This window comes from Cupressus sempervirens, chromosome 7 (assembly GCF_028749045.1).
Source record: "Cupressus sempervirens isolate cs-2001-9-10 chromosome 7, ASM2874904v1, whole genome shotgun sequence".
Taxonomy (NCBI): domain Eukaryota; kingdom Viridiplantae; phylum Streptophyta; class Pinopsida; order Cupressales; family Cupressaceae; genus Cupressus; species Cupressus sempervirens.
In genome coordinates, this window is record NC_143124.1 from 138,708,860 (window position 1) to 138,719,741 (window position 10,882).

Sequence of the window (10,882 nt, forward strand, 5' to 3'; positions counted from 1 at the left end):
AGTTATCTCTTCTACTACTTCCTCTTTCTTAACTAGTTCATGCTCATTATCTTTATTATCATAATCATTCAAGAATATTTCCATACTTTCTTTAAATTCTTCATCTTCACCAGAAAGTGAACTCTTTCTATATTTTCTCTCTCTTAGGACATCTAGACGAAAAATTACCAAACTCTTTACATGTCCAGCAAGCAAAAATTTCCATACCTTCTAACTCTCTTTTCATAGGCAGATCAATACCTTCCTTGATCTCTTGTCTTCTTCAGATCTAAATCTATCTTTACTTGTGCCTCTATTCTTTTATATGTAACAAAAGGATTCTGGATCAAGAAACTCAATGCTCTCTTTTATACATAAATCTGATAACTCACCAATAATCTCCATCATCTAGGTGTCAAAATTTTCTCTATCTGACTTGGGCATATCCCTTCTAAAAATGACTCACCGTGATCTTCCAATGCTATTAAAAGCTTATCCTTCAAGGACCCGAAGCTCCGATACCAATTGCTAGAACATATAGTCCACCAATATAGCTAAGAGGGGGGGGGGGGGGGTGAATCAATTATCCAACTATTATCACAATTATCAACCTTAAATAAACCTAACCATATGAGCAATGTAATGTGAAAACACAACAAGATACTCATACACAATAACACCAAATATGTTAACTAGGGAAACCCTTGATCAGAGAGAAAACCCTGGTGGGGATGGTACCCACAAGATGATGTGCTAATATAAATGTTCCTTGTTAGAGGATGGACCCTATTAGGAGTCTATAAATATATTCTGTACATATGAGTCCCTATTAAAAGACTTTGAATCCCTGTTAGGAGTTGTGGAAGATAGTTGGACCCACTGCCCAAACAACTTCAAGGTTTAGATCAATGAACCCACTATCCAAATAATCTCTGTATTATTCCTTGTAGAATAATAGAAATGAAATGTACTTTCTTCTTCTTCCTCTTTCCTATCAACCAGACTTTTGCTCCTTCTGATCTTGTAACCAGATAACAAAGCTTGCATCCAATAATCCCTTGGATCGCTTACACACATTCCTCAAACACTCTGCTCCATTTCAAACTTCACACTTCATAAAACAATGGATACCTTTTACAAACAAGGAAAACATCTTTCCTTTATACCATATCTTCAAAATAATTCCTTGAGTTGGCCTTGAGGCTTACCCAATTAATTATAATAAGATAATTAATTAATTACAATTACAATAACACTGTCGGCTCATAGTCTATACAAAACTTCGCACATGCGATACCAAGCCTTGCGCACCTGCTGACATCACCAATAGACTGTCCTCTATCACTAATTGATTGTGCATCACTAGACAATCAAAACATTGTCCGTACAACTAATATCTCTGTCTGCTACTCGGGCAACCTTCACAGACTTACTGCTATGTTGACATCAATGACAAAAACAGTCATGAATACAACATGCCAATACTCTCCAATGCTTAGGATACTCCCCCAAAGTAGTATCATCAACATTCATGCTAACAAATTTATCATTTCAAATTCCTTGAAAATAATAATGAATTTTTTAATTTAATAAATGATCAAATCAACATCAAGTTTTCATTATAAGGTGTATAGATTTTAAGTTAAATTTATATGTTGATTACTTTGTTAGGAATATGGATATAAATGGACATTATAACAATTATTTAATTGATGATAAATTTGTATTACTTAATTTTGAGCGAGAACCAACAAGCAATATTTGGGGGTTAGATTTTAAGTTAAATTTATATGTTGATTAGTTTGTTAGGAATATGGATAGAAATGGACATTATAAAAATTATTTAATTGATGATAATTTTTTATTACTTAAGTTTTGAGTGAGATAGATATCTAAATGTCTTTATAAGACTTGAATGTTGAAAATGACAAGAAAATGGAGAATTTATATATTTATCAAATGAAAGATGAAGATAAGATCGTACCTTAGCTAATTGAAGTAATTATGAAGTTAATTCAAGAATGTGTTAAAAATTTATGATTTCAAATTCCTTGAAAATAACAATGAATCATTTATTTCAATAAATTATCAAATGAACATCAAGTTTTCATTATAAGGTGAATTCAACTAAAGAAGACTCTAATTTGAAGAAATGGATAATTAATGAAGGAGGAAGTTTGTAATTCACAATCATTCTTAAACATCACCAACTAAGCAAAAAATAAACCTTGCTAAAAGTAAGTCAACTTTGACTATTTAACACTTAAATTAGCCTAGGAATCAAGCCTTAGTCTGTGGCATTCAAGTCATCCCCTAAATTATAAATAAAATAGAGTAATGGAGTGAAAATGAACCTTTTATTTATTGAAAATGAATTTCTCAATAATTAAATAATTAAATATTAGCTCATTAAATAAATAAAATATAGAAGGAGATAAATAGTAATAAGTGCCAAAGTTCATGCCTTTAATGTGGTGGGTTTTGGTGTAAGAGTTGAGTAAGTCAAGTTGTACATTTAATTGTGAACTTGGAATAGAATGTCAAAAGCCATGTAGGGCTTCCAAATTGTGAAGACTAACTGGATCAAATTTACCTTGATAAGTTGTAAGAATATGTAAATGTCAATATAGATTTCACAGTTTGTGATTTAACCACCTCTACAGGGTGCTTGGTCTATGCTAGCACTTTGATGGGACATAAATCCCATTATTAACACTGGTGGACACCACGCCATTTGATTTGGGTAAACACTCACCAAAACAACCAAGGAATGTTTACCAATGTGTAGCCAACATTTTAGGTTGTCATCCAACAAGGACATTACATATTTATTATTATCTCAAATCTTAAATATCATTTCTTTTAGCATGGGCTCAGTAGAAAAATTTGTGGTATGTGTCTGTTGAGGCAGAGCTCATAAGGCATGGAAAAGCGTAAGAGTTCAAGGGATATGCAAATTATCAAAGGAAAATCACCAAATTGTAAGAGGAGTTTTGGTTTTCCATCATAGGCTTTATGTTGTAGCAGTCTGACCTATTAGTCCACAAAGTTTGAAGATGCCTAGACATTGGTACATGTTCATTGAAACTATGTGGATGATAAAAAGCCACTTTTCATAATGCATGTTGACAAAAGATGTCATGAATATTTATTTTGTTTCATTATCCTTTTTGCTTCTTTTCACACCCTTCATTCATTATTTTTTGGCTTTGTGTTTTTTCCCTTATGGATTGAGATGTTGGAAAGTAATCTAGTGTATAGTGAGTGTGTCAAAAAGGGGTGAAAGGTCAACAATGCAAAAGAAATGATCTTTTTCACATGCATTTATGTAGAAGATGAGGATGAAGTTAAGTAATGGATCATTGAAAAAATGTTACTTTTTACACTATTTTTAAATTCTAATTAATGCTTTTTCAATATACAACACGTCTACTTCTTAACTATATGAAAGGATGATTCAAAATGTCAATACAACTATATATTGATTGGTCAAAATTAAAGCTATTATATGAGATATGATTATTTTTCCTACATTGCTATCAGGAAATAAATTATATAATTCATCTTTCTATAGATTAGTTTACAAGAAGTTGTCAAATTTGTTCAGTTATGCATGTGTTGTATCCACGCTTCCGGATTTTACAACCAAACAAATTTCCTATGGATTGATGTGTAAATACTTATCATTGAAATAAGTATAATGTAATCATTGTGTTCTACATCAACAGACTAAAAAGTAACATTTTCTATGCTCTTTACAATCTTGAAATGTTTATTCCCTTATATTTTGTAGCAAGTATACAACATGCATCATCTTCTCTTTTCCTACTAATGAATTGGCTTCAATATTTGCTAACTAAAATGTTAATATTATTTATATAAACATAATTTAATTGTATTACTTGAATGACAATGCAATGAATTCACTCTTTTATTTTTGTGAGTGTGTGGCTACAATGAATAAGTGTCTAGCTTGTTGTAAAGTTATTTCTTAGATAGGTATTGAAGAAGTTATCATACTAGACATTAATAAATATTAAAATTATGTTGTGGCCTATAATATTTCATCATGGGATAGGATATGTGTCAAATATCATGTTAAATGCTTACGTATTTACCAATGGCTCAATTGTGAAGCTATATATGTGGCATATTGAATGCCTATACAATTTGTATGCAACACACTTATGTTACCTTCGCTTCAACATTTTTTTATTGTATAAAATTCCTATAATGTAGTTTGAAGAAGAAAATTTTTGGGACATGATATGCAGTTGCAAGGAACACCAATATTGATGACTGTGATGGAGGGGAGCTCTGACATAATATAATTGGTTAAAAAATGTCAATCTTGTAGTTTTGAGAATGACAATACTTCTTAATGATTTTGAGAGCTATGGGAGAACTTGTAGGGCTTTTTCCTTTGATAATTCTGCCATGGTTGCCTCACAAATTTCTTTTATAATAAGGACATCTAATCTACTTTCAACAATGGCTTATTGAATACTCTGACTGTGTATATTCAAGTGGTGGGTTGAACTTTCTGAATGCTTCTTTGTCATAATAGATGATATGTAGACTAAAAGTGGGATGGACATTCAGGGGAGATAATGTCCTGCATCAGAATCCCATTACTTTGGTGGTGTGTGTACATATCAGTGATAACATCTGTACTATAGTTACATCTGGTTAATTGAAGCATATCAGAGGCTTTTGCTAGCCCCAAGTGATGATGCAACTGAGAATGCTACGAATGTATGTAAAAGAGTCATATAAGTTGTTATGTTGTCATTGATGTTAGGTCTTAGTTGATTAGACATTATGTTAATTTAGTAGAGTGCCATATCATTTTATTGATGAAGAGAATATGATTGATGAAGAGAATTTGAAGAAAGAATGTTGAAGCCATAGTTGATGAGTATAGTATTCAATGGGAACTTGAATAAGTTAGGCAGTGATAATGTAATGTTGGTTTGATTATTTTACAATAATGTAATATTGTAATGTAATGATCTTTACAAGCTACACAAGTGACAAGGTGAAAGAAGGAATATAATGTACATTGAATGACTACCATTGTCACCGAGAAGTTGACAATATAAAGACCAAGTTCACCGTTAACCGAGAAAGTTTAGTATTGACCGAGTGATATATTACCCAAGTGAAATGCTATGTTCATTGAATAACAACAAGAAGAACAAGTTTATAAAGATGAAACCTAAGGTCAACTTTTGGCAAAAATAAAGAATATGTTACTAAGGAGAAATTTCTATATATTCTTATTGGCATTATTTTACTAATGCTTTCATTGTTGGTTAAAATTTATATTACTTTTTATAAGGAGAGTGTTATCATAGTAATATATATTATCTCTTAACACAACATAATAAAACGTAGTGTATCAGTGAAGCTAAAGGTGAGAAAGTAATTAAGAGAAGTGTGTGAAATATTCTAGAATAGAAAAGGAAGAACCCTAATTAGGTTATCAAGTGAAAATGATGAAAATTAAAAAGGAAAAGAGAGAACAAGAGAGAGGAAAAGAGGGATGCAATATTGTTGTAAGCAGTTATCAAAGAAGAGTTATCGGAAGAGAAACAATGATTTATTATAAGAAGAACAATGAGTTGAGAAACAAACCTATCAAGTAGAGGAAAGACAAGTAAATGTTTATTTATTCTTGTTTATACCTAATCAGTTGATCAACAAGATTTTGAAATCCTTTGGCAAGGTATTCTATGACATAACTTTTGAAGTTCTATTTTGAACTTCTTTTGTATAACCTTTAATCGCGTGAACACTATAATAGTGGGATTAAATATCTTGAAAGAGTAATCTTTATTAAGACTCTTAATACACTTAATAGGGTATTAGACACTTTTTATTAGAGTGTAGTCATTCAAAAGATGACATTATTGTAAAAATCTTAACTGGGGACATTCTTACTATAGTAATAAGTTGTGGGTATCATCCCCATTTCCATTTTCCCCTCTGACTAAGGGTTTTCTATGATACCAAAATCAATGTGTTGTTTGTTTAATGTTGATGGTGTGAATGTTCATTGTGTTTTATTTATGGAACTCATTAACTATCGATGTACTAAAGAATCAATGTGTTATCAATTAAATGCTTAAAGATTATCAGTTACAAGAAAGTAAGCGTTTAAAAGAAAATAAAATTTGAAGTACTCATTCAACCCCAACCCCTCCTCAATACTTCTCAATACTTGTATCTACCAAAAATTGGTATTAGAGCTTTTGGTTCGAAGAAAACTTTAACAACTTGAGTAAATTTGGGACAATGGCTAGCTACAAATATCAAACAGAATCAGAAGAAGCCCTGCAGGATGCAAATAGACAAATCTTTGAACTAAAAGACAAACTAAGAGCCTCTTTTACAAAAAGAAAGAAACTGAGTGAAAAGCTATAGATGAGTTTGGATGTCTTGGAAAAACTATCTGAAGGAAGTGTTAATTTAGAAGAAGCAAAATCTACAATAAGAGAGTTAGGGGAAAGGAATGGTGAATTACTTGAGAAAAACAAAGAACTTAATGAAAGGATTAGTTTGATAAGAAAGGATAAATAATTTGAGGCCACCAAGTTAACTGAACTATCATATAAGGTAGTGACTCTTGAAAGTGAGAAAAATGATATTGAAATGAGATATCAAGATGCCCTGGAAACAACAATTGGAAAATATTTGGTCATAGAGAGACAACAAAACGAACTGTTAGAAACTACAATTGGAATAATTGTTATGTTGTTATTGATGTCAAACCTTATTGGTGAGACAATTTTCTATCTAATTTGAATTCCATATCTAGATGATTGATGAAGATGATTTGAGAAGTTAAACATAACAATAGCACCTAGAGGAAAGGTTGAGTAATGAGAGGAAACTACAATGGTTACTTGATTAGTTAGACTTTGACAAGGTAACATGATTGTTTACTCATGTTACAAGTAAGGAAGATAGTTGTACTAAGGCCTTGAAGAAATTATCAAATAATTACAAGATGCATAGGCTTGACCGAGCAACAAAGCAAAAGATTAAGGAACTTGAAGTTTATGTCGAGTGATGTTAGTGTCGACTGAGCCACAATTTATACTAAGCATAAGTAGTGTCGACTAAGCATCAATATTAACTGAGCATTAGTACATGTGTCAAACAGAAAAATTAATAGTGACCAACTAACCCAGTTATAATCGAGTGTTAGAACATAGTGTTGGTTGAGGGACAACATTTGATGAATTATGAGGAAATCATGATTTTTAGCCAATAATTGATTTCTTGGAATATGTAAAACATGTTGAAGATAAGAGTGGATGACCTGGATCATTTAATGTAAGGAAAGGGTTAGGTAAGAAATCAAAGGAATGGATTCCAAGAGAAGTTTCTAGAAAAGGAGGAGGTGAATGAGAAGGTGGATAGATTCATTGTATATGTTGAATTTGATCATAACTGTAAGATCTACAGTAGTGTTTAAGTGACAAAAGATCACAATTACCTATTTAAGGAGGCACAAGGGCTATGTGTGTGTGCGTAAGTGGGTCTGAAGACTTAGCAAGGTTGGAGCAGTTGTTGATGTTATTGACTACTGAACTTAAGCATGAGGTTGAATAAAGTTGTGAAGAGTGATTTCTTGAAGAGTTGCCAAGCAAATCATAGATAGAGATTGTCATGAAGGCCAGTTAGTGGATCAACATATGAACACAATTATGATCTGCATTTGCAAAGTGAATTGTAGTTGTTTAGATCAAACCCGATGTTACTTTCTAACCATTGTATCAGTATTGAAATTCTTTAATCAAGGTTGACCTAATAGTCATATAAATCCTTCAATCAAGGTGGCATTCTAATGGAATGTTTTAAAGTCCTCTAGCAAGGCCACTTCTGATAGGTTGATTAAATCCTTTCACAAGGTCACATTTAATAGTGTGTTTTGTAATATTTAATAGGGTTGGCTCCTAACAGAGATCACTTTAGAAGAGTGAAAATATTGGTGACATGTTACTGGTGGTCTTTCCCAATTTGGGTTTCCACATTGAATCCTAGTGTCAAACTTGTGTGAATATTTTGTGATGTTATATTGTTTATGCTTTACATTCTACAAATATGCAATTATTAGGATAGTGGACTACTAGTTGATGTTATTAATTGTTGGAACAATTTATTAATTGTGTATTGTCTTTGATGTTACACAAAATATCATATCATTTCTAGTCAGTATATGTCGAGCTCACTCAGGCATCAAAGACAATTTTATGTGTCTACCAAGCATTCCAGAGTTTGTCTAGAAGAGAAGACGGTGTCTACCGAGTTCACTTGGGAGACAAAAGAAAGTGTGTAAAAGATGAGTGTTAACCAAGCTCTCTTGGTTAATGAAGGAAATATTCGATGGAACCAGTGTTAATTGACCTCACTCGGTTACCAAAGGAACTTTGTGAATATGTAGTGTTGACCGAGTTCACTTGGTTAACATAGGAAAATCATTTATGAGTTAGTGTCTATCGAGTTGGGTCGGCTAAAGAAGGATTTTCTTGTTTTGGCATATTGAGTTCAATTAAATTATTTGTTGGTTCTAGCCAACTGAGGAGATGAATATTAATTATTCTAAGTTATATTCAAGCTAACTTGACAATATGAAAGATATAAATATAAGGTCAAGTTGAGGATTAGAAAGAGTGAATGCATGGAAGATAATTGAAGATTTAATGATGCCAAGAGGAAAAAAATTAGAAGGATAAGAAGAATATCCTTGTGGAGTTGAAAAGATTCATTCGATCAAGAAGGATCAAGTATATAAGCCAGAATTGAGATATGTAATAAAGCAATTCAGTTGCATCAGAAATTAGGTCATCTCATTATCACTCTCTAACCATTGTAGTAGTGATCTAAATCTCTTAACAGAGTTAGCTTAACAACTATTTGTAAATCCTTTAACAAGGTGACATTTCTATTGAATTGTCCAAATACCTCTAAAAAGGCCACTCCTAATCGAGTGATTAAATCCTCTAACAAGGTCACACTTAACAATGTGTTTTTTAACCTTTAACAGGGTTTTCTCCTAATAGGGCTCACTTCAGAAGAGTGAAAATCAGTAACTAGTTGCAACTGGTGGTTTTTCCCCAATTGGGTTTCCACGTTAAATCTTGGTGTCAAATATGTTCATGGTATTTCTCTTATGTGTTTGCAACTAAGTTAAAGCAATAGTAATCTCAGATGACATCTTAAGATTTACATGTTAATTATTTGCCAAGCATTTTTAGTGTTTACCGAGTTACAACATTTTTCTGTGTGTTTGTCGAGCATCAACAGAGTTTAGTTTTCAAAGTTTATTTTGTACTGGCATCTAAGGGATCTGGGATTTATTTTAGTGGTAATTGATTCACTCCTCCCCTCTCAATTACTCCTCTTATATTTCCAACAATTGATAATCTGAAAGAGAGGCCAAGCTAATGGATGTTAAGATCTGAAGTGGTTTTGGTGTTTGTTTGTTTAATTGGTACATTTGGACCTTGGATAATTGATTCACCAGCCCCCTATTAGTTATTCTAAATATTATAACATTTGGCATCACAATGCAATTTCTTGCAAAATAAAAAGTTCAAAGGTAATTGAAGCTCAAGATCAAGATGTACAAAAAGGAGGTACCAAGGTTGAACAAAGAGAATTTCCTTGCATGGAAAAATTTGATGAGGTTACATTTGGCGAGAATTGGAGATGGTGTAATACACTTTGTAGACAATGCATATGTGGAGATAAAAATCCTTTCTATGACAACTCAAAAGATAAAGGAGAAGCAAGAACATAACGAAGCTATGTTGGAGATTACATCTGCCCTAAGCTATATCGAGTTTGATGACATAAAAGATTGCAAAAATACTACAGAAATGTGGGATACACTACAAACCATCTATGGAGGAGACAAAAATGTCTTGAGGGCAAAATCAAAAAGCTTTAGAGGTAAGTTTGATGAAATGAGAATGATGGAAGGTGAAAATATAGTCCAGTATTGTGGGAGAATCAAATAGGTTGTAAACTCTATAAGAGGAGAAAATGGAAAAATCGATGATGAGATTGTGATCAACAAGGTATTGAGAACTCCACTTTCCATCTATTCTATTAGGGTTTCTGCAATAAAAGAACAAAGATTTACTCCAAGTAATGATCTAACTTTAGAAGGTATGATTAGTACACTTACTACTTTTGAAATGTCAAAATTTGATAACTTCACTCCTACCATTGTTGAATCTTCTTTCAAACCACAATTGGTTCTTAGTAAGAAAGAGAAAGAAAAATATGTGAAAAGTGATAGTGATACTTCTGATGATCCACTTGATCATCTTGAAGCAATGATGGCTAAAAAAATTCCAAGAGGCAAAGGGAAATACAAAGGTCAAGTTCCTATAAAAAAAATTCTTGTAACAAAGTTGGTCATATTGCTGCAAGGTGTCCTAATAGAGAAGACAACAATGAAAGTAGGGAAAACAAGTACAAAGGAAGAAGAGACTATAGAGACAACAAGAGAAATAATGACTACAAAGAAAAAGGTAAGAAATCTTGTTACATTGTTGAAGAATAAACTGATAATAAATTTGAAAGTAATGATGATGAAGTTGTTTATGTTGCTATGAAAGAAGATTCTGATGAAGATGAGAAAATTGCATTAGTATCATGTGTAAGGAAAGGTGATAGGTGGATAATTGATAGTGGTTGTTCAAATCACATGACTGGTGATAAAAGTAAATTTGAAACCATGAAACCATACAAGGGTATTTGTGTTAAGTTTGGTAATAATGTACCATGGCTTGTAAAAGGTAAAGTATCTATACAATCGACTGATAAAATTAGGTGTGACAATGCTTATTGGGTTGAAGGAATTAACTATAACTTGTTGAGTGTT